Source organism: Hylobates moloch, unplaced genomic scaffold (assembly GCF_009828535.3).
Source record: "Hylobates moloch isolate HMO894 unplaced genomic scaffold, HMol_V3 SCAFFOLD_16, whole genome shotgun sequence".
NCBI lineage: Eukaryota > Metazoa > Chordata > Mammalia > Primates > Hylobatidae > Hylobates > Hylobates moloch.
In genome coordinates this window covers 31,567,054-31,591,940 of record NW_026652291.1, presented here as the reverse complement: position 1 = coordinate 31,591,940, position 24,887 = coordinate 31,567,054, and the positions used below count along the sequence as shown (strand labels likewise).

General features: G+C 49.4%; 1 protein-coding gene across 1 annotated transcript in view; it reads right to left on the bottom strand.

The window, feature by feature from the left end:
* MIDEAS (mitotic deacetylase associated SANT domain protein) overlaps positions 1 to 24,268 on the bottom strand; it is a 69,061-nt gene extending 44,793 nt beyond the window's left edge. The window contains exons 1-2 of the mRNA XM_032135064.2: positions 24,152 to 24,268; positions 23,239 to 23,670 (exon numbers count right to left, since the gene is read on the bottom strand). The gene's annotated coding sequence lies outside the window, so the exon portion shown is untranslated. The remainder of the gene's footprint in view (positions 1 to 23,238; positions 23,671 to 24,151) is intronic.
* Between the last annotated feature and the right edge of the window lie 619 nt (positions 24,269 to 24,887).

Sequence of the window (24,887 nt, the reverse complement as noted above, 5' to 3'; positions counted from 1 at the left end):
GCTGCAGTGAGTTGTGTTCATGCCACTGCACTCCATCCTGGGTGACAGGGCGAGACTTTGTCTCAAGAAAAAAGAAAATCTTCCAAGGGTGAATTTTATGGTGTGTGAAGCATATCTCAATAAAGCTGTTACGAAGTTGGGGGAAAGCTTCCAAGGAAGCCAGGTTCTCACCTCCCAGCCACCTTCCTCCAATAAGTCTGCAGCCATCATAGCTATTTAAAAGCAAAGTGTCTTTCTCCCCAGGCTCCGTACCTGCATTGCTGTCCTTTTCCCATTGTTCCTCCTCCAATGAGGCCAGCACACGTGGTGTGTTTAAGTAAACAACCAACCTTTACCAGAGCCTGGGGAACTAGGAGTGCAAATATTGTTGAGGGCATCCCAAGTCCACGATGCCAGCCAGGTCCCTATGTCCCTTGTGTTCTTGCATCCCTATTGTCGTTTCCCTCTAGAGAACTAAAGTACAACCTCCAGGACCTCATTACCTATAATTACAACAGAAAAAAAAGAAGGGCGTAGAAAACACAGGGAACTTAGGAAAACTGTCACTGACCTTCCCTGAGCCTCACTTTTTAGGCCCATAACAGATGTACTGTTTAAGTGTTCATTGCATGAACAATGAAAGGATGCCCACCTTCCAGGGGCTTGAGAGGATCAAAAGGACAAAAAACTGCTTTATAACTCAATCATGCTATGTACATATAAGAGGCTATAATTATTATTTTTACTGTTTTACCCTGTATCTCCTCCCCAACCTAGCTTATCCCTTCTTAAGAACCTAGTTCCAGCCCCAGTGTCGTGGCTCACGCCTGTAATCTTATCAGTTTGGGAGGCCAAAGCAGGCGGATCATCTGAGTCCAGGAGTTCGAGACCAGCCTGGCTAACATGGTAAGACCCTGTCTCCACCAAAAATACAAAAATTAGCCAGGTGTGGTGGCGCACGTCTGTAGTCCCAGCTACTCGGGAGGCTGAGACATGAGAATTGCTTGAACCCAGGTGGTGGAAGTTGCAGTGAGCCCAGATTGCCCCACTGTACTCTAGCCTGGGCGACAGAGGGAGACCCTGTCTCAAAAAAAAAAACAAACAAAACAACAACAAAAAAAAACACCTAGTTCTTTTCCCTGAAAAGACCCCGTGGGCCTCAGGTAACCCTCTCATGGGCTCTGCCTAGAGAGACTTTTTCTGGCATTGACTCAATGTCTCATCTGGGGTGTCCTCCAACGCTTCTCTCCCAGCCTGTTCTTTGTGTCCTTTACACCACACGTTTCCACAGAGCTGTCCTCCCAGCCTGAGTAGGAACACCCTTCCAACAGCTGTGTCTTCTCAGCCCTTTTTGCCAGGTCTTTTCTGAGCAAACCAGGAGCTCACAACCACCCCAGTCATGAAGTTAAGCCACTGTGTGCTGAGACGTCTCTGCACTGTCTTCTCTTTTATCCTTGGAAAAAACCCCAGGGGACCCTCCTCCTCTGCTCACATTGACTTCACCTGTTCTGGGGCAGGGCCATGCTTGCCACACCAGCCCACAGCTGTCTGTGTCCCTGGCCCTCCCACCTGCCCCCTCCCCATCCTCCCTGCCCTGCAGGCCTGGGCCAGGTTCTGAGTGCCTTTATCAGGCCTGAGAGGGAGCCTCTGTACATGTCCCCGTTGCTGCTGTCACTCTGGGAGAGACGGTCTGGCTGGGTGTAGGGAGAAGGACAAAACAGGTGTGGCTGCCAGGGAGGGCAGGCCAGCAGAGCCACAGGACAGAAACGCCCTTTCTTCACAGACCGAGAGCTGCCAACTTCTCAAAGGCCTCCCTTCAGTACAGTTCCATGCCCTCTGCAGAACCAGTCCCAGACAGACTTCCTCACTGGCTGTTCACTGGAGCTTGGCTTCCCTGTGTTGTGGCAATGGGCCAGGAGGAACAGGAACTCCAGAGACCCAATGTGTGCAACAGGGCATGCTTTAAAGCACTGATTTTAAATGAAAACAAATACTGATACATCATGGACTAGAATCCAACATTCATGCTCATGGGGGTGTACAGGTTAAGAGTACAGGCTGAGACCTGAGTCCAAATCTTGGCTCACACTAGCTTGATGACCTTGAGCGAGTTACTCAACCACTCATCTGCAAAATTGAAATGATAGTAAGAGCTTAAACAGTGTCTGGCACACACTAAGTCTTTTATAAGTGTTGGCTATCATTTTTTCTCATCTATTTCCTTGCTTCTAGTTTTGCATACTTTACCATCCACACTGCCATCAGAGTGATCACACCTCTCTTCAGTAGCTCCCATCATCTACTGCATAAAACTGAGACTGTTAGCTAGACTGTTAGGCACCTTTCCCACACGATCTGGCTCTGCCCCATTTCCCAGCCTCAGCCCACATGGCTAAACAACCTGAAGTTCTCCAAGATTCCTGCATTCTCACCCTCATATCTTCACACATGCTCCTTCTCTCGCCACCTTGATCCCCACATTATCCCACACCTAGATCTCCCACCAGACTTGACCTTAATGTCAGCTCTTCCAGGAAGCCTTCATTGACTTCTCCAAGCAGAGGAAGGACACTGGAGTGTATACTGTTGGAGCCCTCCCAGATCTACTTTGTAAAGTTGGTGCAATGTTCCCCAGGTGCTCTGAGTGTTGGCTTTCAAGGACTCACAGCTACCCCCTTCTCAAAAGGGGCCTTTGGTGGGACCAATTCAATAGTGGTGCAATTCATGCTCCAGCAGCAACACACACCTCCTTAACTTGGCTTCTTCCCCGGCTCTGCTTCCCTTCCTCCAGAGACCATTTCTTAAATAAATCCCATGCACCCAAACCTCTGTCTTTGCTCCTAAGGACCAGACAGCCATTCTGTTCCCTAAACTCCCATGGCATCCTCTGTTCATCTTTACTCCATCACCTACACATTGCAGCATATCTGGAATCAGAGTGCCATCTACTAGGATGGGAGCTCCTGAAGGGCACAGCCTAGATCTTCCTCACCTTGGTATCCCTGGTATCTACACAGTGCCTGCACATGGTGGGTGCTCAGTGAATGCCTGTTGATAAATGCATGAATAAGACAGTACATGTGAATATTTAAAGTAAGCAATACAATGTAACAGATTGTTACTTTTATTACTGTTCTATTTCATTGATTCTAAGATACACATTTCCTCCATTTTAACATCTCTGAAATCAGGATGCATCTTACAATTGATAACCTGTATAGTTTAATTAGCAGCACTTCCTCTTCCTTTTCTTTTCTTTTTTTTTTTTTGAGATGGAGTCTAGCTCTGTTGCCCAGGCTGGAGTACAGTGGTGCAATCTCGGCTCACTGCAAGCTCTGCCTCCCAGGTTCACGCCATTCTCCTGCCTCAGCCTCCCCAGTAGCTGGGACTACAGGTGGCTGCCACCACACCCTGCTAATTTTTTTGTATTTTTAGTACAGACGGGGTTTCACCGTGTTAGCCAGGATGGTCTCGATCTCCTAACCTCATGATCTGCCCGTCTCGGCCTCCCAAAGTGCTGGGTTTACAGGCGTGTGCCACTGCGCCTGGCCTTTTAAGTAGTGGTTACAGGCCTCACCACCACCAGTAATTTTTGTTTTTTATTAAGTGGGTTTCGTCATTTGGTAGGTGGTCTCAAATCCTCCTCAGCCTCCCAAAGTGCAGGGATTACAGACGTGAGCCCCCACTCCCGGCCTCTTTCTTAGCTGTATATAAAATAAGACTACATCTTCTAATCAATGGCTTCTTAGGTTCAGTGGTGTATAGTATTATTATTATCAATAACTATTGAGGCTCAGTCTCCTAAATTCTGGGGCCTGCAGTGCAAAGCCCACAGAGCTATGATGCCCATTATCTGAGCTCAGTAGCTGTTGGGCAAACAAGCTGTCATAAGGGCTGGGCATGGTGGCTCATGCCTGTTAATCCCAGTGCTTTGGGAGGCTGAGGCAGGAGGATTGTGCTTGATGCCAGGAGTTTGAGACCAGCCTCGGCAACACCGCAAGACCTGTCTCGAAAAAGAATTAAAAAAATTAGCCAGGTGTGGTGGTATGCACTTGTAGTCCCAGCTACTTGGGAGGCTGAGGTGGGAGGATTGCTTGAGCCCAGGAGTTTGAGGCTGCAGTGAGCTATGACTGCACCACTGCACTCCAGCCTGAGCAACAGAAGGAAACTCTGTCTCAAGGGGGAAAAAGAAAAGGCTCTCATAAAATAACCTACAATTTCCCAGAGTTAAGAAGGACCCCTGTGTCCAGACACCTCTGGAAACTCCCATGAAAGTAGGCCCATGTAATGTGGAACAAGCTCTGCACTGGGAGTCACGAGAGAAAAGTTCTAAGCCTAGTTCTTCCTCTAATTTTCTGGATGACCTACACAGGATTTTTCTCACCTCTGTGGAGCAGCTACTAAATGCTTGACATTGGCCAGGCACAGTTGCTCACGCCTGTAATCCCAGCACTCTGGGAGGCCAAGGTGGGTGGATTGCTTGAGCTCAGGAATTCACGACCAGCCTGGGTCACATGGTGAAACCCCCATCTCCACAAAAAATACAAAAATTAGCCGGGCATGGTGGTGTGTGCCTGTAGTCCCAGCTACCTGGGGGGCTGAGGTGGGAGAATCGCTTGAGCCCGGGAGGCAGAGGTTGCAGTGAGTTGAGATCACATCGCTGCACTCAGCACTCTAGCCTGGGTGACAGAGAGAGACCCTGTCTCAAAAAATTAAAAAATAAAAAATACATGCTTGAGATGATATGAGCCTACTGAGTCCACCCCAGCACCCTGGAAGGAAGCCATTTTCCCTATTTTATAGATAAGGAAACTGAGGTTCAAGAAGGTTAAACAGCTCTGCCAAGGTCATACAGATGGCATTCGACCTCTGGACCCTCTGAAGCTTTCTCTCTGCTACATGAGGATACCTCTCGGGGCCCGTGTTTCCCAGTAAGAAGTTTAATAAAATGAGGGATTACAGACTGGAGCCTCATGGGCCATTCTCCCTCACAGATGTGTTTTATTTGACTCACATATTATGTTTTATTTTAACTGAATGTATTGCCAACTTTTTTTTTTCTTTTTTTTTTTTTGAGACACAGTCTTACTCTGTTGCTCACTACAACTTCCACCTCCCGGGTTCAAGCAATTCTCCCACCTCAGCCTCCTGAGTAGCTGGGACTACAGGTGTGCACCACCACGCCTGGCTAATTTTTTATATTTTTAGTAGAGATGGGGTTTCACCATGTTGGCCAGGCTGGTCTGGAACTCCTGACCTCAGGTGATCTGCCAGTGTCAGCTCCCAAAGTTTTGGAATTATAGGTGTGAGCCACTGCACCCAGCCTATTGCCAATATTTTTTTAAATCAGAAAACAAACTAAAAATCAGAACTCCTGGCTTGTTGTGGAAAAAAAATTGGAAACCTCCTTCTTGGAGGTGGAGCTGAGTAGCACTGCCAGGGAGGGTTGCTTAGGTGGGATAGACTTCCCAATTTTCCAAAGATCCCACCCCTTCCTAAGCCACGAATCACTGTCATTTATCATCACACTCTGCCGCCTCTGTCATTTCATCCCTTCTGTTCCCTGCTGGCCTCTGAGTGCGTAACCCCTGGGCCAGATGCATTCCAGTGCCCCCTCCAGCTCTAACAGCCTGTGGCTCCTCCCAGGGTCTCCCTTGCATCTACCTCCTGCCCTGTGGCCTCCATCACAAGGGCTTCCAGGGTCTGTCCCTGTCACTCCCTCCCCAGAGTCACCGAGGTGGTGAGCTGGGCAGATACGGAGATGAGTGAGACAAGGTGAGGGGTGGGGCCAGTGAGGAAGAGAGGACTTGCCGTTTCCCAACAGGAAAGTGGTTCAAGGAGATAAATGAGGCGAGAGGCTCTGCAGTCACAGGACATGAGCAGGGTTTGACACATGAGGAAACACATCAGTAAATCATCGAGAGGAAAAACCTACATCAGCAGCAATTTAGGATATGCAAATTAGAATATCATTAAGGCCCCATTATGGCCCACCCCAACATGAAAATAAGTAAATAAATAAAACAGGAAAGCTGCTGTTGGCAGGACAGTTGCATATACGTTGCTGTGCTACCATAAACAGTTTAAATCTTTCTAGACTGTGATTTGGCATTGTGTTGCAAGAGGGTTTTTGTTTTTTTTTTTGAGACGGAGTCTCGCTCTATTGCCTAGGCTGCAGTGCAGTGGTGTGATCTTGGCTCACTGCAACCTCTGCCTCCTGAGTTCAAGCAATTCTTCTGCCTCAGCTTCCCGAGTAACTGGGACTATAGGCATGTACCACCAAGCCTGGCTAATTTTTGTATTTTTAGTAGAGACAGGGTTTCACCATATTGGCCAGGCTGGTCTCAAACTCCTGACCTGGTGATCTGCCCGCCCCGGCCTCCCAAAGTGCTGGGATTACAGGTGTGAGCCACCGTGCCCGGATGGGTTTTTTTTGTTTGTTTGTTTGTTTTTTTTGGGTGGGTATATCACAGGTGTATATATTTAGTGTTGCAAGAGTTTAAAACGCTGACCAGGTAATTACGGTTGGTGGACTATATCCCACAAAAATAATCTAAAATGTCACCACAAGGAAGTTTTTACAAAAGATGCTCCACAGCACCTGTATATAGAGCCCATTCAGATTATGGTACGGTAAGGAAGAGTAACAGAATGAAATATGAAAGGATGGACAGAGGGAAACTATCTGATGAAACCATTTGGTGAAGTCATGTTAAGTGACAAAATCAGCACCAAAAAATATGTCAGGTGAACTTATAAGCTGTGTGAAAACTTCACAGGAACATTAGAAGCAATCAGAAGAGAATTCTAAATAGGTGTCATGTTTATTCTGTTAAGTTGATCGAGATGATTTATATAACAAGGATGATGGTGTTGATGACGACGATGATGATGATGATGATGACGATGATGATGTAAGGGCCACTGAACAGGATTTCCTCATCATAAACATACCAGAGGGCAGGTAGGCCCAAGCCCCTGGCTTGATGAGGAAAGAAGAAGGAATGTAAACTGGGAGAGGAGGGATTGTGACTGGGTGGGGACGGTGCGGGGGAGTGCCTCCAGAGCATCCCTTATCTGGAGAGCTTTGAAACACCTCTCACCAAAGAAAGAAAATTACACAAATAAACCCACACCAATTAACCTCCAGCGTCCTGGGTGCTAACTCTGACTGCTGCATTTGGGCTCTCAATTTCACTAATACCTTATTTCAGCAACTTCTGAGGTGACACCAGGGCTCTTTGTGGGCTAGCCTAGGTACCCAACCACCATTTATAGCATTGTTTCTATGGAAATGTGTTTCAAGCTTCAAAAAACCGAGCTACTGACAACCCTGGGGCACACACGTGGTCTCTAAGTTAGGGAACTGAGAGGAACAGTTATTGCTGGGGCCTGGGCTCAAGAAGGCAACTTGTTCCTTAGACACTATGGCACTTAATATTCACATGACCAGCAATGATCAGAACCAGGCTCAATGCCACTGTAGGGCATGAAGATGAGGCCAGGGCATCTAGGAATAAACACGATATTCTAGAAAAGCACAGAGACAGTCCCAACCCCCACCTCCAAACACACACACACAGCCATCATTTGTCATAGAACACATGAAGCTGGCCTGAGTACCACTAATGAGCATCCAGGCGTGCCCTGAGCCCACACTCTCCATTTCCTTTCTGACCCTGGCACGCCTCCAGCCACAAGGTCCTACTTCAGTCTGATCACAGAACAACAAACTCTAGTCTTTGACAGTTCTGGAATTTGGTTTTAGCAAATATACACTGCAGATAACCAGGGCCCCAGCTGGGTCTGGACATCCCTCCACACGCATTCTGTCAGGTGGAGCTTTAGCAGGCTCCAACCTGCAAACTCAAGGTACGCCAGGGGCTCTCCAGCTGCCACCCACTTGGGGACTCTGCACAATACCAAGGAGTCTCCCTGTCCTGCCCTGGTCACATTCCTGGGCTGGTCACAGTGAGGGGATGATCATGGGCCCTCCAAATAGGCACTCCACGTGTTAAGAAAATAAGGCTCCCCACTCAGAAGAAAAGGCTACTACGCACAAGGGGAGTGGTGGGTGAGAAGGCCATTCACCAGATGTCCAGAGGTTCTGAGATGCCACAGAGATATGAGAAGGTGCTCAGAAGACAGCTGCTCAGCCCCACGCCCATACCTGCAGCTGCACATCCCAGCAGATCTCACGGCAAGACGTGGGGTCAGAGGGCCCTGCCTGCTAGGTCAGATGTGAACTGGATGGATGTGGCTAGCACTAAAGAGAAACTAAATTCAACACTTCAATTAATATGTGCAACAATGTAAGTGCGCAAGACACTACCTCACTAGGGCCCCACCTGGGTTAGAAAAGGCTGCAGGAGGTCAACTAGCAAAGCACACCCTCCCTGCTGCCAGTTGGAACTGCAGAAGAGAGACTCAGCTTCCTCCTGCTGTGGCAGAGGCTTGCAGTACGAGGCAGCCCAGAGGTGAGTGGGCGGGTGGCTCAAAGCCTCACGTGCTCACTGGTTCCATGAAAACGCAGGTGTGAACATAGTCTGGGGCCCTGAGCCAGCTGGGGGCTGGAGGCAGAGTCCACGCTGTGAACCCGAGTTACTCAGCCAGTCTATGAAGTCAGGCCCATCTGAATCCTCCAGCCCCTGCATGCAGTGCAGGTAGCTGATAAAGACAGAGCTGTTTGGTCTTCCTGGTAGTAACAGATGGGAGTCCCTCCCCCTGGCCTCCTTCCCACCCAAATCCAAAGTCTTTGAAGTTAAGGCCTTGTCTTATAAAAAAAAAAAAAAAATAGATGCTATATAAATTATTAAAGCAATTTCAAACACACACATGCTCTACCCATAACCTCTTTGCCCAAATCCAGTTATCGGCATTATATCAATTTTTACTATAAGCAGTGTAATCAGTTTTTATGCACTTATCATGCAATTCTGTGTTTTACTTTTTTCATCTAAATTCATCAACATTTTCCCAAGAATCAACATTATCTTCATATTAATGTAACAGTGACACAATACTCACTGACTCTAGGTATCATGAATTATACAGCCACATGAAACACTGAGGCTGTTTATAGTTTTGGTTTTGGTTTTTTTTTTTCTATTTTAAGCAATGTTGCTATAAATATCTTTGTTCGGTGTGCAGGAAAGTATGAGATTAAAAATAATAATAAATAAATATCTTTGTACTTAGAGCTCTTTTCCTTTTTAGAATTAATAAATTCTTTATTCTTCTTAAATTCTCAAGAGCAATACTAATAGATCAAAGGAAATTAACATTTTCTTACAGCTTCAAGTTCTAGTGTGTGTGTGTGTGTATTTTTTTTTTTTTCTTTTTTTTGAGACAGAGTCTCGCTCTGTCACCCAGGCTGGAGTGCAATGGTGCCATCTCGGCTCACTGCAACCTCCGCCTCCCAGTTCAAGTGATTCTCCTGCCTCAGCCTCCCGAGTAGCTGGGATTACAGGCACGCACCACCATACCCAGCTAATTTTGTATTTTTAGTAGAGATGGGGTTTCTCCATGTTGGCCAGGCTGGTCTCAAACTCCTGACCTCAGATGATCCGCCCACCTCAGCCTCCCAAAGTGCTGGGATTACAGGTGTAAGCCACCACTCCTGGCTTCTCATACATTTTAAATATATATTTGTTCTTTGTGAGTTACCCGGATTATCTATTTTCCAAAGTAGTTTTCCTAGCAACACCTCTCAATCCTACCAATCAGGGTCTACTCTTATAATGCACTTTTCCCAACTCCTCAGTGTCCCTGGTATTCGGAATACATACCCTATGACTGGTGGATGTTGGAGGTAATACAATTGACCTGCCGGGGAGGGATGAGGAAGGAGGACAGAGAGGTGTGGGTAGGAAGGTAGAGGCTGCGATGAGTAAGGAGGGGAGAGCAGGCCTTGTGGAGTCAGAAACAAAGACAGATCCCACATTCTGTCCTTCCCAAAATGAGCCCACCCCTCCCTGGACATCAACCCACTCCCTCCACCACTCAGGTTTCTCCAAGCTGATCTTCCAGGGGCCTGGAACAAACACACACATTCATGGGTTCCTAAAGGGGATTCTGGAAATACCATGTGCTTCTAGGTTCTAGAAACATACTCTGCAAACAATATAAGCTCTGTGCTCACCAGTGGTCCAACAGGCCCATGTGCATGCAGGCTCAGCCCTAAGGGTGGCTCAACTTCAAGAAAGAAAAGTCTTTAAAGAAAGAGAGAGACCAGGCGCAGTGGCTCACGCCTATAATCTCAGCACTTTGGGAGGCTGAGGCGGGTGGATCACTTGAGGTCAGGAGTTCAAGACCAGCCTGGCCAATATGGTGAAACCCTGTCTCTACTAAAATACAAAAATTAGCTGGGCGTGGTGGCAGGCACCTGTAGTCCCAGCTACTCAGGAGGCTGAAGCAGGACAATCACTTGAACCTGGGAGGCAGAGGCTGCAGTGGGCTGATATCACACCACTGCACTCCAGCCTGGGTGACAGGGTGAGACTCCATCTCAAAAAAAAAAGAAAAGAAAAGCAAGTCCAACTAATCAGCCATGGTGAGAAAGCCGCTCCGCCACAGGTCTCTCTGAGTGGCACACAGACCTGGGATAATGACAGGAAGCCTCTGAGTGACAACTCTGGGTCCCACTATGAGGCACCATAAAGACACCACCTGCCAGGCTCCATTCACAGGAATTTTCGAACAGGAAAGGTCCCCCTGTAGTCTAATCCCCTCATTTCATAGACAAACGGAGACTGCAATCCCTGCTTTGGGGCTCCCACTGCACCCTGCAATCACTGTCAGGAGGATGCATTCTTCCTCACAGGAACAGGAAGTGCCACGGCCTGTCCTGACTGCCTCATGACCAGGTGGGACAGGACTTTCATTTTAAAGAGCCCCAGTCTCTGCTACCATTGTCTGCAGACTTGCTTTCCCCAGCTCTGTCTCTGTGCAAAGCCAATAGACAGTGCTGAGCATGAGAAACGAAAGGGTCCTCTAAGGGCAGCTGGTATTAATATTTATCCTTCTTCAAGGAGGGCCAGTAGGAAGAGATGCTTATGCCACCTCTAAACCAGCTCCTCACCACAGACATCTCCTCAGTGTCCCCTCAAAGGCTTTTCAGGGTGAGTGGGGCCCCAATACAGGTTTTATACCCCCAAATCCTCTTCCTACTCTCACCAGGGTATTGCTGACAGGCCCAAGCAAACAGCAGAGCCACCAAGGTGGCAGCCCCACCAGCAGGCGCTAAGGGAGGCTGGGGATGTCATGCAGACAGCCAGCTCACCAAGCACACAGTCCACCAGACATAGGCCAGGTCCTGGGCCTGCCCGATGCTCCCTCACAGCCCCTCAGGTGGCCCTTCTCGTTCCTGTCACAGGGCACCTACTGTGTGCCAGCCACAGGTCCAAGGTGGTGGGGAGCCAGGCACTCCTGCAACTGACCCCAGCATCCTGCAGCGGGGAGGTTCAATTGCAGAAATGCCACGGTGGCAACTCAGGAAGGCAGCATGGAGCAGGTGACTCCTGGCTGGCCCTGTGGGCATCTGCCAGGAGGAAAAGGCCAGAGAGGGCATTCCAGGTGGAAGAGACAACAATAAGCAAAGGCCAAGAGCATATAACAAGGCGAGAGAAGTGCGTCCAGGAGCAGTGAGAGGCCGGCTGGAACAAAAAGGGCCATGCTAGGGAAGGGGTAGTGGTAAGAAAAAAGGCCAGAAAGGTGGGCCAGGGCTCAAACAAGGGTACATGTGCCATTCTAAGGAGTGTGGGGCTCCTTCTGCAGAACTTGGGCAGCTCTCAAAGATTACGAGGGGGTGACATGACCAAAGCTGTGTTTTAGTAAAATAATTCAGGTTCTTCAAGACTTCTTTTCCACTTTAATGCCGCTTTTAGTACAATTTCATTTCACCTGGACAAAAATGGGCAAGTTCAGTGTAAACTAGGCCAGAACCAACACTGGCCAGGAACTAGGAAGGCCCCTGCTCCCTCCCTCGGGGAGCCAACCTGGCCATGCATTGCTTACCAAGCCTCAGGATCAGGAATCGCTTCCAGTCCAGAGCCCAGCTCATGACACTCCCAGCTTCCTGGGGGCAGCAGCTTCCCGCTTTCCCAAGGAAGTCTTGGAACACTGGCATAAAAGAGCCAGTAAGTTCAAAACTGCATTTTTCTTTTTAAAGAAAATTAATTCCTTCGTCTAAGATTAATGGAACTGAATGACTAAGATTCCAGTCAAGGTGCCCTTGCTTCAAAGAGTTATACCCAAAAGATCTGAGGGCAAGACGGGAGCTGGAGCTCACCTTATCTGACACCTCTTGTTTTTTCTGAACGAGGAAACGGGGCAGGATGTGACAGGTGATGCTGACAGCCCCAGGCAAACAAAGCTCTAGCTCCTTTAGCGCTCTCAGAAAGGAGACAGGGTAGAACATCTCAACCAGGGTAACATCTTCAGAACTGGAGAGATCACCTGGGCAGCTTAGACACTAGGGGCCTCAATTGTTCCACAAACCAAGCCTGAAACCAGAACTCCAACTTCTAGTCTGAAAAGCAAAGTGGCACCTCGCAAACACCCTGTGGCCCCGAGAGTCTCACCCAACCTTGGGGAAGAAGCAGAATTCAAGCTGCAACCGCCTGTTGGAGAGAGCCAACCCTCGGCCTCTGTCCTCGAAAGGCAGCACTGAAGTTTTCCACGTGGAATCAAATGTGCAGGGAGGATCCAGATGCCGGGATGATCTCCCTTTTCCACTGGAATAGTCAGATTCCAGAGAATTCCAATTACTAATGAAACACTCAGATCTTCTGGGCATATAACATTCCTAAAGCTCAGCGGGAGGCTAAGGATTCAGAAAGATGTCCAAACAGATTAAGCTCAAGATGTGGATGTTGGCCAGGTATAGTGGCACATGCCTGTCATCCCAACATTTTGGAAGGCCAAGGTGGGAAGCTGGCTTAAGCCCAGGAATTCAAGACCAGCCTGGGCAACATGGCAAAACCCCATCTCTGTTTAAATTAAAAAAAAAAAAAAAAAAGATGTGGATGTTTTCAGTGGCCCAAGGGGGATGCCCTGTCTCCTCTTCCCACATCCAGAACGGCCCCATCATCCCAATTTGAAGGCTAGAATGGCCTCCAAGCTCTATGGGAGACATCTGTCCACCTGGCATATGCACCCCTCCCCTAGTTTCAGGCACCTGTGGTTGTGAGTCCTGAGAGGAGGCAGAGTTCCACTCTCTGCTGGGGAGGCTGCAGCCTCCAGAGCCTTGCTCTTCAGAACCATAACATCAGCCGGGCGTGGCGGCTCATGCCTGTAATCCCTGCACTTTGGGAGGCCGAGGCGGGTGGATCACGAGGTCAGGAGTTCAAGACCAGCCTGGCCAAGATGGTGAAACCCCATCTCTACTAAAAATACAAAAATTAGCCGGGCGTGGTGGCGGGTGCCTGTAGTCCCAGCTACTCGGGAGGCTGAGGCAGAGAATAGCTTAAACCCGGGAGGCAGAGGTTGCAGTGAGCCGAGATCACGCCACTGCACTCCAGCCTGGGCAACAGAGCAAGACTGTCTCAAAAATAAAAAAAATAAAAAAAAGTTCAGAACCATAACAGCAAGAACATGACCTAAGCAGGGCCAACCACACGCTCAGCCTAGGCTTTGCCTCTGGAGCGAGTGGCACAAAAAAGTGGGGAGAGTTCAGTACCCATTCTGAAAGGGGTGGCAGCATCCAGGTCTGCTGGCAGCAGTGATGCCAGGTCAGCAGCATCGTCACCATGGCTTTGGTTCCAGCCACCCAACTTTCCACAAGTCCTGATCAATTTCTGAGCCTCATTCTCCAGCCTTCTCGGACATTCAGTGAGCCACCAGATAGCCTTCCAATACGTTTCTTTTCTCCTCAATTTAGCTACAGTCAGCTTCTGTTGTGGGCCGACCTGAGACCTGAGCTATGCCAGCATCTCCTTCTACCTGCATACGGGCTCCTCTGGCCCACGGCCCAGCCCTGCCTGCCCCTTTCTGCACCCCTCTCAGCCGTGCTCCCTGCCCCTTTCTGCACCCCTCTCAGCCATGCTCCACTGCCTCACCACTTGCAGTCCCCAGAGCAAATGGTGTCATGTTGTGCCTCCAGGCCTTGTCTGAGCTGCTCCCTGTACCTAGAATGCCCTGACTCCCTTTGCCACCTGGTTGATGCCTACTCGTTTTTCAGCACTCAGCTCAAACAGCTTCTCCAGGACGCCTGTCATTCGTTAATTCCACAGCATTCACCAGGCACAAGTACCGTGCAAGGCACTGGGGTTGTCCTAAACCTTTCCTGACATGCCTCTCTCCCCTGGCCGTGGTAGAAGTGGCCAGTCCTCTCTGAGTGCAGGAGCCCCATGAACACCTTGACATTGATACCTGCAGCACTTAACTGCTCTTGACTTTTGTAGATGTTTGTCTCCCTCACAGACCATGAGCACCTTAAAGTGGGGATCTGAAGCTTCTTTATCTTTGTATCCCCAGTACCAAGCACAGAGCCAAGTACACAGTAAGGGCTCAATAAATGCATGAGTGAGTGAAAGAATGAAGAACCTGATAGAACGCACCTTCTAACCATGATGGGAGCCGGGCGTGGTGGCTCACGCCTGTAATCCCAGCACTTTGGGAGGCCGAGGCTGGTGGATCACCTGAGGTCAGGAATTCAAGAGCAGCCTGGCCAACATAGTGAAACCCTGTTTCTACTAAAAATACAAAAATTAGCCAGGCACGGCAGCACACGCCTGTAATCCCTGCTACTCCAGAGGCTGAGGCAGGAGAACAGAAGAATCGCTTGAACCTGGGAGACAGAGGTTGCAGTGAGCTGAGATTGCGCCACTGCACTCCAGCCTGGGCGACAGAGCAAGACTCTGTCTCGGGAAAAAAAAAAAAAAAAAAAAAAAAAAAAAAAAAAAACCGTGATGGGGAAGGTCACTACTGTTGTGGTTACAGCTACTTTTCTTTTCCTCCATAACTGGAGAAGTCAGATCCTAAATGCCACATGTCAGCACAGCCTCCTTGGAGAGATGGTGGAAGAAATCTTGAGCCTTTCCACCACCTCTGGTGCAAGTGGAAGAGGGGGTCAGGGAGTGGCTATTGGCTTCTAAGTTGTTCCAGAGCATGTGCTATGGGGAGGCCACAGAGGAAGCAGACCACCAGGAATCTTGCTGGTCGATTCCTGGCAAGCTTCTTATAGTGGCCTGCAGTGGGGAGGCTGAGGAGGGGACATGGAGGGCCAGGCCCTTAGTGTAAAGTGTCTGCTGCACATGGGCACTGCCCTCTCCCAGCCCCACACCAGGGCTGGGTCAACCCAAGCACAAGTTTTTCATCTGCAATCCTGGATGATATAACTGCAGGTTAAAACTTACTCCATGGATCTCCTCTCCATTGCACTCTGCCCATTTAGTCTAAGAGCCTTTCATGCTTAATCTCATATGATGATTTCCTAACTTACAGCACCCATGACCTTCTCAAGAGACACAGGACAATGGAATCTGTTCACATGTTCATTTAACTTATGCAAATTCAAATGGTCAAGCTTAGCAGAAGACAGAAGACAAAGGAAGACAGGAGGAAGGAGGAAGTTAGGGAGGCAGGAGGAAAAGGAAAACAAACAAACAAAAAAAATAATAGAACAAGAAGAAATAGCTGGGCATGGTTGGCGCACGCCTGTAATCCCAGCCCTTTGGGAGGCAGAGGCAGGTGGAGTACTTGAGGCTAGGAATTCGAGACCAGCCTGGCCAACATGGTGAAACCCTGTGTCTACTAAAAATAAAAAAATTGAAAAATTAGCCAGGTGTGGTGGTGGGCACCTGTAGTCCCAGCTACTCAGGAGGGTGAGGCAGGAGAGTCGCTTGAACCCAGGAGGCGGAGGTTGCAGTGAGCCTAGATTGCACCACTGCACTCCAGCGTGGGTGACAGAGCATGATTCCATCTCAAAAAAAAAAAAAAGTGCAACTTCTTCCAGAACTACAGGAGCAGGCTAAGGTGAATTTACACATCAAGAGCCAGTGTGTCTGTTGCCTACCTGGTGCCCTCCTAAAGGACTTTCAAGGTTAATCTTGATTATATTCTTTTAATTTTTTAATTTTTTTTTTTTTTGAGACGGAGTCTCGCTCTGTCACCCAGGCTGGAGTGCAGTGGCGCCATCTCGGCTCACTGCAAGCTCCGCCTCCCGGGTTCACACCATTCTCCTGCCTCAGCCTCCCGAGTAGCTGGGACTACAGGTGCCTGCCACCACGCCCGGCTAATTTTTTTGTATTTTTTAGTAGAGACGGGGTTTCACCATGTTAGCCAGGATGGTCTCGATCTCCCGACCTCATGATCCACCAGCCTCGGCCTCCCAAAGTGCTGGGATTACAGGCGTGAGCCACCGCGTCTGGCCGATTATATTCTTATATTTCATATTACACACTGACTTTAGAATCTGAACCTCAGAAAATGCCACTCCATCAAATTATACTCTCCCACTGACAGATCCACTCTCAGTTCTTCCCCCATCCCACCCTCTTCCACTTGCTCTAGAGGTGGTGGAAAGGCTCAGGATTTCTTCCACCATCTCTCCAAGGAAGCCTTGCTGACCACATGCATTTAGAATCTGACTTCCCCAGTTACGGAGAAAAAGAAAAGTGGCCATAGCCGTAACAGTAGTGACCTTCCCCGTCATGGTTTATAAGGGAATTTCCTTGGGTTCTTCATTCTTTCACTCACTCATGCATGGGTATGACCTATCTCAGGAGCTAGGCTTGAAGCCTCCTGGGGGTAAGGAGCACGTGGCACTCTGCTTTGCACACTCATTGTGCCACACACATGGTTGACAGCACTGCAGCTGTTCTACAAATGGCCGGTGAGGACAGCTGGCCCTGCATTAACAGGCTGTTCGAAGAGTGCCATGTCTGTGTTCCTGGGCCTTCTCCTGCCTGTATCTTGGGAAAAGGGAGCATTCCTCTGTCTTCTTGGTGTTGTTCAACCCATGTTCTGCACTTAGAAAACAGTAAGTAATCTGGTTGGCCAACTGAGCCTGGGTAGGAAACTTTGGGGGCTTTGATAGCAATTACGAACCATTAAGACTACAATGAGATAATATAATGGTAAAAGCTATTAAATACTCATCTCACTCTCAAAGACCTCTTCACCCCCAGTTTTTTGTTGTTGTTGTTGTTGTTGTTTAAGTTTCATCTTTTTAAATCTTTGAGTACTGCCTTAGGGAAACTAAGAAGATGGAGTCCTTGGTTTACAAATAGACCCACTGAAACTGACGATTATGATGACTAATTATCAATGCAGGATGGCCAGTGGAAATGGAGAATGGGGTTTGTGCCTGACTCTTCCATTCAACAGCTGTGGGAACTTGGAGAAGGAACTTATCCTCTCTAAGCCTCAGTTAAAATGAGAGTTAGCACAGGTTTCCTTCCAAGCTTTAAATCCTTAACCATGGGATTATCAGAGATGCTGTTACTACAGTTACTATAAAACTGGGGCTGGATGATAATAGTCTGTAAGATCCTATCCAGTTCTAAAAGTTGATTATTTTGCAAAATAGCACATCCGAAAAAATGTTGATTTATTAAATTCAGTTTATACATAATTTTTCAGAAATACGTAAATCTCAGTTTCACCCTTTTATGTTTATTAAGAACTTTCAATTAAAACTGACTTCAGGCCGGCCGTGGTGGCTCATGCCTGTAATCCCAGCACTTTGGGAGGCCGAGGAGGGCAGATCACCTGAAGTGGGGAGTTCGAGACCAGCCTGACCAACATAGAGAAACACTGTCTCTACTAAAAATACAAAATTAGCCAGGTGTGGTGGCGCATGCCTGTAATCCCAGCTACTCGGGAGGCCGAGGTAGAAGAATCACTTGAACCCAGCGGGCAGAGATTATGGTGGGCCAAGATCATGCCATTGCACTCCAGCCTGGGCAACAAGAGCGAAACTCTGTCTCAAAAAAAAAAAAAAAAAGTGACTTCAGGCCAGGCACAGTGGCACACGCCTGTAATCTCAACACTTTTTGAGGTTAGGGAGGTCAAGGCGGGTGGATCACCTGAGGTCAAGAGTTCAAGACCAGCCTGGCCAACATGGGGAAACCTTGTCTCTACTAAAAACACAAAAATTAGCCGGGCGTGGTGGCAGGCGGCCATAATCGCAGCTACTCAGGAAGCTGAGGCAAGAGAATCGCTTGAACCTGGGGTGCGGAGGTTGCAGTGAACCAAGATCACACCACTTCACTCCAGCCTGGGTGGAGTAAAAAACAGGAATCTACCAGATTCTATTTGTAAATAAAACAAAACTTTAAAAGAATCTAGCTTATACTTGCATTTTATAGTATGTGAAAGAATCTGGCTTATGAGGCAAGGTTGTGATTAACAGCATGAGGACTAGCTAAAGGCAACACAGTCCCCCGAGCCAAGTCCAATGCTAGGGTTCAGCCAGGATCTCCCCAAAACTCAGTTTTATAGTTTAGCCTGGTTTTGTAAGTTCAACACCTATTTGGGCAAAACAAGCATCCGGCCAACCAAGAAGCCTCACTTTGCCCTCCTCACAGTCTATATATATATATAGATAGATAGATGAAGAGAGAGAGAGAATCTCTGTCACCCAAGCTGGTGTGCAGTGGCATGCAATCCTCCCACCTCAGCCTCTCAAGTAACTGGGACTACAGGCACGCGCCACCATGCCTGACTAATTTTTTGCATTTGTTTATAGAGAAGGGGTCTTGCCACATTGCCTAGGCTGGTCTTGAACTTCTAGGCTCAAGTGATCCTTCCGCCTCGGCCTCACAAAGTGCTGGGATTATTGGCGTAAGCCACCGCGCCTGGCTGTCTTCACGAGTCTTGCCTGCAAGTTGGTCCTACCTCCTTCTATCAGATTGGTTCCTCAGAAGGTCAGGCCAACCCAAGTAACAAACCATCTCACCTCAGAGCCAGGGCAGAGGCGTAGGGCATCACAGGGCAGGCTGACTGCGACAAAAGGAGCCAGGGCCAAAGCTGGGAAGATACTGACAGTCAGGAAAGAGATGCTGGAAATGGAGCAAAACAATGAGGTGCAAAGCCAGGAGGAGCCTGAGAGCGACTAACAGGCAGAGGAGGCAGGCTTGGCTTAATGTTCAGAATTGAGACCAGGAACCACGGCCTTTGGTGCTTGGCTTGGGTGTCCAAGTGGACGAAATCTGATGGCCACTGCTCTTTGTATCAGCATCATAAAACATTTATTGAGACTTGCTATGAGTGGGGCACCAGGCCTGGGGATACAAAGATATATAAAACAGGGCTTCCAGTTTAGTTGAAGAATTGTAATATTTATTCACCCCTGCTGAACAGGGGATATGATCAAAGTCATGGCCCAAAAGAGAAAGTGAATATTCTTAGACCAGGACTCAAGCTTTTCCTCAGCACAGGGCCCAGGGTGATGTTGCTGGAGTCCCAGGGGCAGGCCCACAGGGTGGGACAGGGAGAAATTCTCAAGGAGAAGGACACAAACAGGACTGGAAGGGGAGCAGGACTGAGCCAAGTGGATGAAAGGAAGGAGGCATTCCAGTCCTCTGGGGAAGCATGGGAGGTAGGAATTCTCACCACCAGTGGTTTGGACAAACACACAGAGTGGGTCACCGGGTCAGAGCCCGAGGGTTAGGACGGGAGAGCAGCAAAGGTCAGACCCCTGTGGAGAAGGGCCCTAACTGCCGGCCTAGAAGTTTGATCCTTACCATGCAGACAGTGGGGAGCCATTGAAGGTTGCTGAGCAGGATGATGACCCTTGCAAAGAGGCATTTTAAGTGAGATTACAGAGCAGGCCTTTATCCGAAGCTTATTCAAAGCCCTGTGTGTATTTCAAGTGGCACTTGAGACAGAAAGTCGTAAAGCGTTTGCCCTGTGTCATGCAGACGAGAAAAAAGAAGGTTTAAGGGGCTCACAAAGAGATGCTTCAGTGAGAACAAGAAATGAAGAGGGGCACATTTTAAAGAAGGAAACAAATCTGCAGGACAGAACTGCCAGCCGTGGTGTCTGGAAAACTGTAGCGCGTTCTTATGCGACTGGAATGCCCTCTTTAGCTGGGGGTGTTCGGCCTCCTTTTTGGGAGGTGAGTTGTGATGTCAAAACACTGGGTTGTGGTATAGGAAGTGGGGCAGCTAGGAAGGGGCAGATGAATGGAAATAGCAATACTGGGCCTGGGCAGCCTCCCTTTGAAGACCACCCTCTCCAGGAGACTCCTGCATTGGCTTCTCTCAGTGGCACCTCAGGGTTTCTGCCAGAGTTGCTGGGTTCCTAAAGTACCTCCAATATTTTTTCCTCTTAGAACAATAAAACTGTTTTTAAAATCCCTTGTCAAGTTTTGAATCAGAGCTTTTTCACTGTTGTTCCTAATTGTGCACGGCAAGGCAGCAAGCAGGGCTGCTCAGGAGCCGTGAACTAGGCAGCAACTTCAAGTTATAAACCACCATTTAGGTAAGGTGAAGGAGGAAGTCAGGGTTACGATTCTGTCTCTGTGTAACAACTTCGGGGCAAGCTCCCTGAATGCAGAGGCAAAGCTGAGCAAGCCAGGGAAAGGGCATGAGTTATGCACAAAAATCTGCCAGAGGGAACTGAAGGTGCGGGGCCTGCATGTGGCTCCGCAGCTCCCTGGAGCCTGGCTTCCTTCTTTCTCTGGCCTTTACAAGAGGCCCCTCCCCTCCACTCTCCCAGCCACACTCTGGAGGGCTTTGGGTCACTTTTAGTCTCTGTAAATTCTACACGAACACAAAGGACTGCAAACTCAAAGCTTTGGGGTCAGAAGGGAACGATCCCCTCTCCTGCCCCTCAAGACTAGTGCCAGGCACCAGCAGGCCTTCATTATGGCAGTCCTGGTCAGGTGATCCAGCTAAACCAGGACCTTCACAGTCAAGATCAGTAAAAACCAAATGTCTCTAGAAAAGAGGGTTGTGCAACCTGTGGTGACTCCTACCATAGTGCTGCTTTTGCTCAAACCTCATTCCCCTGTGGCAACTGTAACCATACATGCCAGACTTTCCAGAACTGTCCTGATTTTACATGTTTGTCCTCGAGTTTCTGGAAGCACACAGGTACCTGCCAGGGACTGTGCCCTAATCTTTTGGTTTGACAAACGGTCACTGTGCCCGTGACACACACCCGGCATGAGGCTGCAAAACAGCATTTTTCCTCCAGGTGAAGCTCAGATACTTGGCTGGAAAGAAGGCCAGGCATGGAAAAACTCCAGTGCACTGGAATCATCAGTACCTGCCACTCTGAGCAGAGAGGCTGCCCATGCCTGGCATAAGGTGGTACCACCTAGCCACACAGCAACCTAGCTGGGCTGAGTGCTCCCCATGAGCGTCTTCTGCCTAGGACAAGGAGTTATCAGGTTGAGATTTAGAATGTGAAAACAATGGCCCTGCACAAATCCAATACACGCTTTTTTTTTTTTTTACCGTGTTTTAAATCTCTCTATACAATTATCCCCCTGTAAGGCCCTCAACAAGAAACTGTTTGCCTTCTTTCCATACTTGCAGGCTTGGCTCCCTTCCTGCAAGGCAGCATGGCAGATGCTCTGGTCTGTGCCACAGTCCCTACTAAGAAAGTGGGCCTAGGGCTCCTCTGGAGAAGGAGTCACTCCTCTGCCCCTCCCAGACCCAGACCACCAGCACAGACAAAAGTGCCAGCACTTGCACGTTTCCTCTTTGCCCAGAACACAATAAAGGAATTAGGACCCACCACCTACTAAGTTTCTGCAGCTGACACTTCCAGGCTTAAAGTCTAGCACGCCAGCTCAGTCACACATGGTCTGACGAGTCCTCTTTGCAACTCAGCCCCAACCCAGCCACCCGTGCAATTTTGCTAATTCAAACAGCTTTCCCGTTTAAAGAGGTTGATAGCCATCTCCCATCTCCTTTTCTTACTGACGTCATCCCACATTTTCTCCAGAGACAAATAAGGGTACAGTTCCTAGGATAGTTTTCAGGCTGCCTAAGACAGGAGTGTAGTGGCCTCCCGAGTCCAGCCCACATCTCAGGCTTTGGACAAGTCGTCAAAAGTGAGAGAGGTAAAGAAATAAATCACCTAGCTAGGGTTAAAGGGCAAAAAGAATTTGGAGACTGCAGCTCAGACCCAGATCTATCCTGGGCATTTGCAATGCAAAGCTGCGCTTTGTTCGCCACCACCGAGGTCTTGCACAATAGCCTGTGTATAAACATCCACGCCAACAATGCCTGACTGTGCAATCACGCTGTAATTACAGGCCGGCAGGAAGCTGCTGCTAGGAACTGCACCATTCAACCTCTAGGACACCCCATCTCGAGTCTCCACGGCTCGGACGCACTTTCCTGCACACACCAACGTGTCCCCGCCGCCGCCGCTACAGTTGCAGTCTCGCCACTGGCCCGGGCCGCCAGCCCCGAGTTACTCTGCAGGGATGTCCCAAACTTCTCAGCTGTTCTTTAAAAAACCCTGCGCCACGAGGCTACCGAGGGCGGCGGGAACCACCGTCAAAGATCCTGCAGCACATTCCTGCAGCCCTTGCAGTTTTAGGAAACAGAAAAGAACGAGATGCCACAGAGTCCGCTGGAAGCGGGTTTCTGAGTTTTATATAGAAAACACTCACATATGTACGTGGGTGTGCTGACAGTTTTTATGGCTAAATTGCGAAGTGTTAGGCCTTAGCGATCACTGTCAGGTTTGGGACATGGTTGGGGAAAGGTAGAGGGGGAGTCAGGAGCGATTCATTTCAAGGGGGCTTGGGGGCAATTCCGGTTTGGTTTTCTGGAAATGCGTAGGTTGTTTTCCCAAACTTCCGAGCTGCTCTGCTCTTCGTCCCAGGAAGGCCGAGCAAATGTAAGTCCGGGGAAAGTTCCTTTAACTTCCTTCCTGCGCCCTCGACAAGGGCTGCGAAGAGGAAGAGGTCATTTCCCAGGGAAGCATCCGGCGGGGGCCGAGAGCTGCGCCCAGCCTGCAGGGATGGAGGCGCTGGGCGGAGGGCTGGCTGCAGACGTAGGCCCCGGAAAGCCCCTTCCCCCCACCCCACCTCAGGCCAACGGCGCCTGGAGCTGGCCCCGCTGCAGCCCTTGCTGTTTGAAGTCCCGCGGCAAAGCGGCGACAACACTGGCGCAGCTCGGCGCCCCCACCCCGGCCGCCGAGCTCCCTCCCTGCAGCACCCCCGCACCCCAGCGCCCGGCCCAACCCGGCCCGCCACATCCGCGCCCGCGCGGCCCAGCCCGAGCCCCGGAACGATTCCGAGCCCCACGCCGGCGCCCGGTGGCGGGAGGGGGCGCCGAGCCCGCGGCTCACCTGCGTGCTGGATTCCCGGGCTGCTCGGAGGGGTGCGGGGCGCAGGCGAGTGCGGCCTGCAGAGTCAAACTTTGTTGCTCTCGGGACGGCGCAGTCGTCACTTCCTCGCGGAGCGGGCGGCGCGGCCCGGGCTGTGACCCAGCAGCTCGCGCGGTGGCGCGCCGGGCCCTGCAGCCGCCCGCCCCGCCCGCGCCCCCGGCTCCGCGCGCCCCTGGCCCCAGGCGCCGTCTCCCCGCTCTGTGCGCCCTCGGCTGCAGGGGAGCGGGCAGCCCTGCGCTGCCGGCCGCGTAGCCTGCACACCCCCTCCGGGAGGGAAGGCTCGCTCCAGCCGCGTCGTTTCTGCGCCGAAGTGCGATCCGGGGCCCCGCGCTGGAGTCCCCTGCTCTCAGGCTGGTCTGGAAGGTGGTGATGGGGTTCAGGGTCCCCGGAAAGCTGGGGTTCCAGGGCAAACAACAGTACACAAACAAAGCCGTGGGGGAGGGGAAAGAAAAAGTTTTTCCGTTTGGTGTTGGGGCTAAAAAGGTCATGTCAGAAAGCAGTGTGCTCTGTGTGTTCTTAATGCCTAAAGTGGGCCTTAAAACAAGGGTCCCTGTCCCCACGTTCTCTCTGAAAGTCTGCATGATGTCCCTCGTCATTTCTAGGGTTATAAGTGAGCAAGACGTTTACCACGTATCACACTTCTGGGGGCTATTTCAGCGCCCAAGCTGGGGCTGCAGAATGGTTTCTGTTCTAATCCTCCCCCGCGATTTCCACCTCTTCCTTTACACTCAACTCACAGAGAATGGAGTCTGATGCATTCTGTGTTTCATCACCGGTCAAAAGTGACTTTGAGGGTAGGGTGGAGGCCTGAGAAGGGCAGCTTCAGGCAATAGTAATCCTGAAATTTATCATTGCTCAAAATAAATGTGCTCACCTTATTAAAAAGTACAACGGAAAGCCACCTTTAGGATAAGTAGCAACCAAGTCGTTAAACAGCAGTCTTCAAGGAAGAACTCCTGATCTCATAAGGCTAGAGAAAAAAACGGGGTTAGCCTTTGCTGGTGAAAAAAAAAAAAAAGACATTCGAAACTGCAGTGAAGGGCTTTCATGACAGAAACATTAGCTTCATTGTAGCTTGTCGTGGAAAACAGGGACCTTTTAATAGGTGGTTCAAAAGCATCAGTTAGGGCTCAACAATTTTCCTTTTTTACCCAAATACTGGTTCTCCTAGCACATTGGCCAGATAAAACCTCCCCCCTTTCAATACTTCATCTTTTTATGAAAACACAGGAAACCATAAACTTGAGTGAAGGCTTTGTTCAGAAAGGTGGATGTAAGACTGATGGAAAATGACATTTGGGAAATGATCCCCAGGTCTGTGTTAATCCCTCATGGAAAGCCACAGACTCACCCAAAGATAGGCAGTATGAAGATCGAAGCTCTCCTAGCAACATGAAATCCTCCACGTTGCAGCTGCTACGCCCTAGTTCTGATTTTTACTAAGAAATTAATGGCACATTATAAATACAAAATGTGCAATGCAAGAAAAATAATACTGCTTTGAGAAATAAGTGCATCATTAGACTCAATAATTAAACTTCCCTGAAATTCTTCTTACATCACACTATTGTGGGGAGATGATGAAGGGATTGCCCATTTCAATTTTGGAA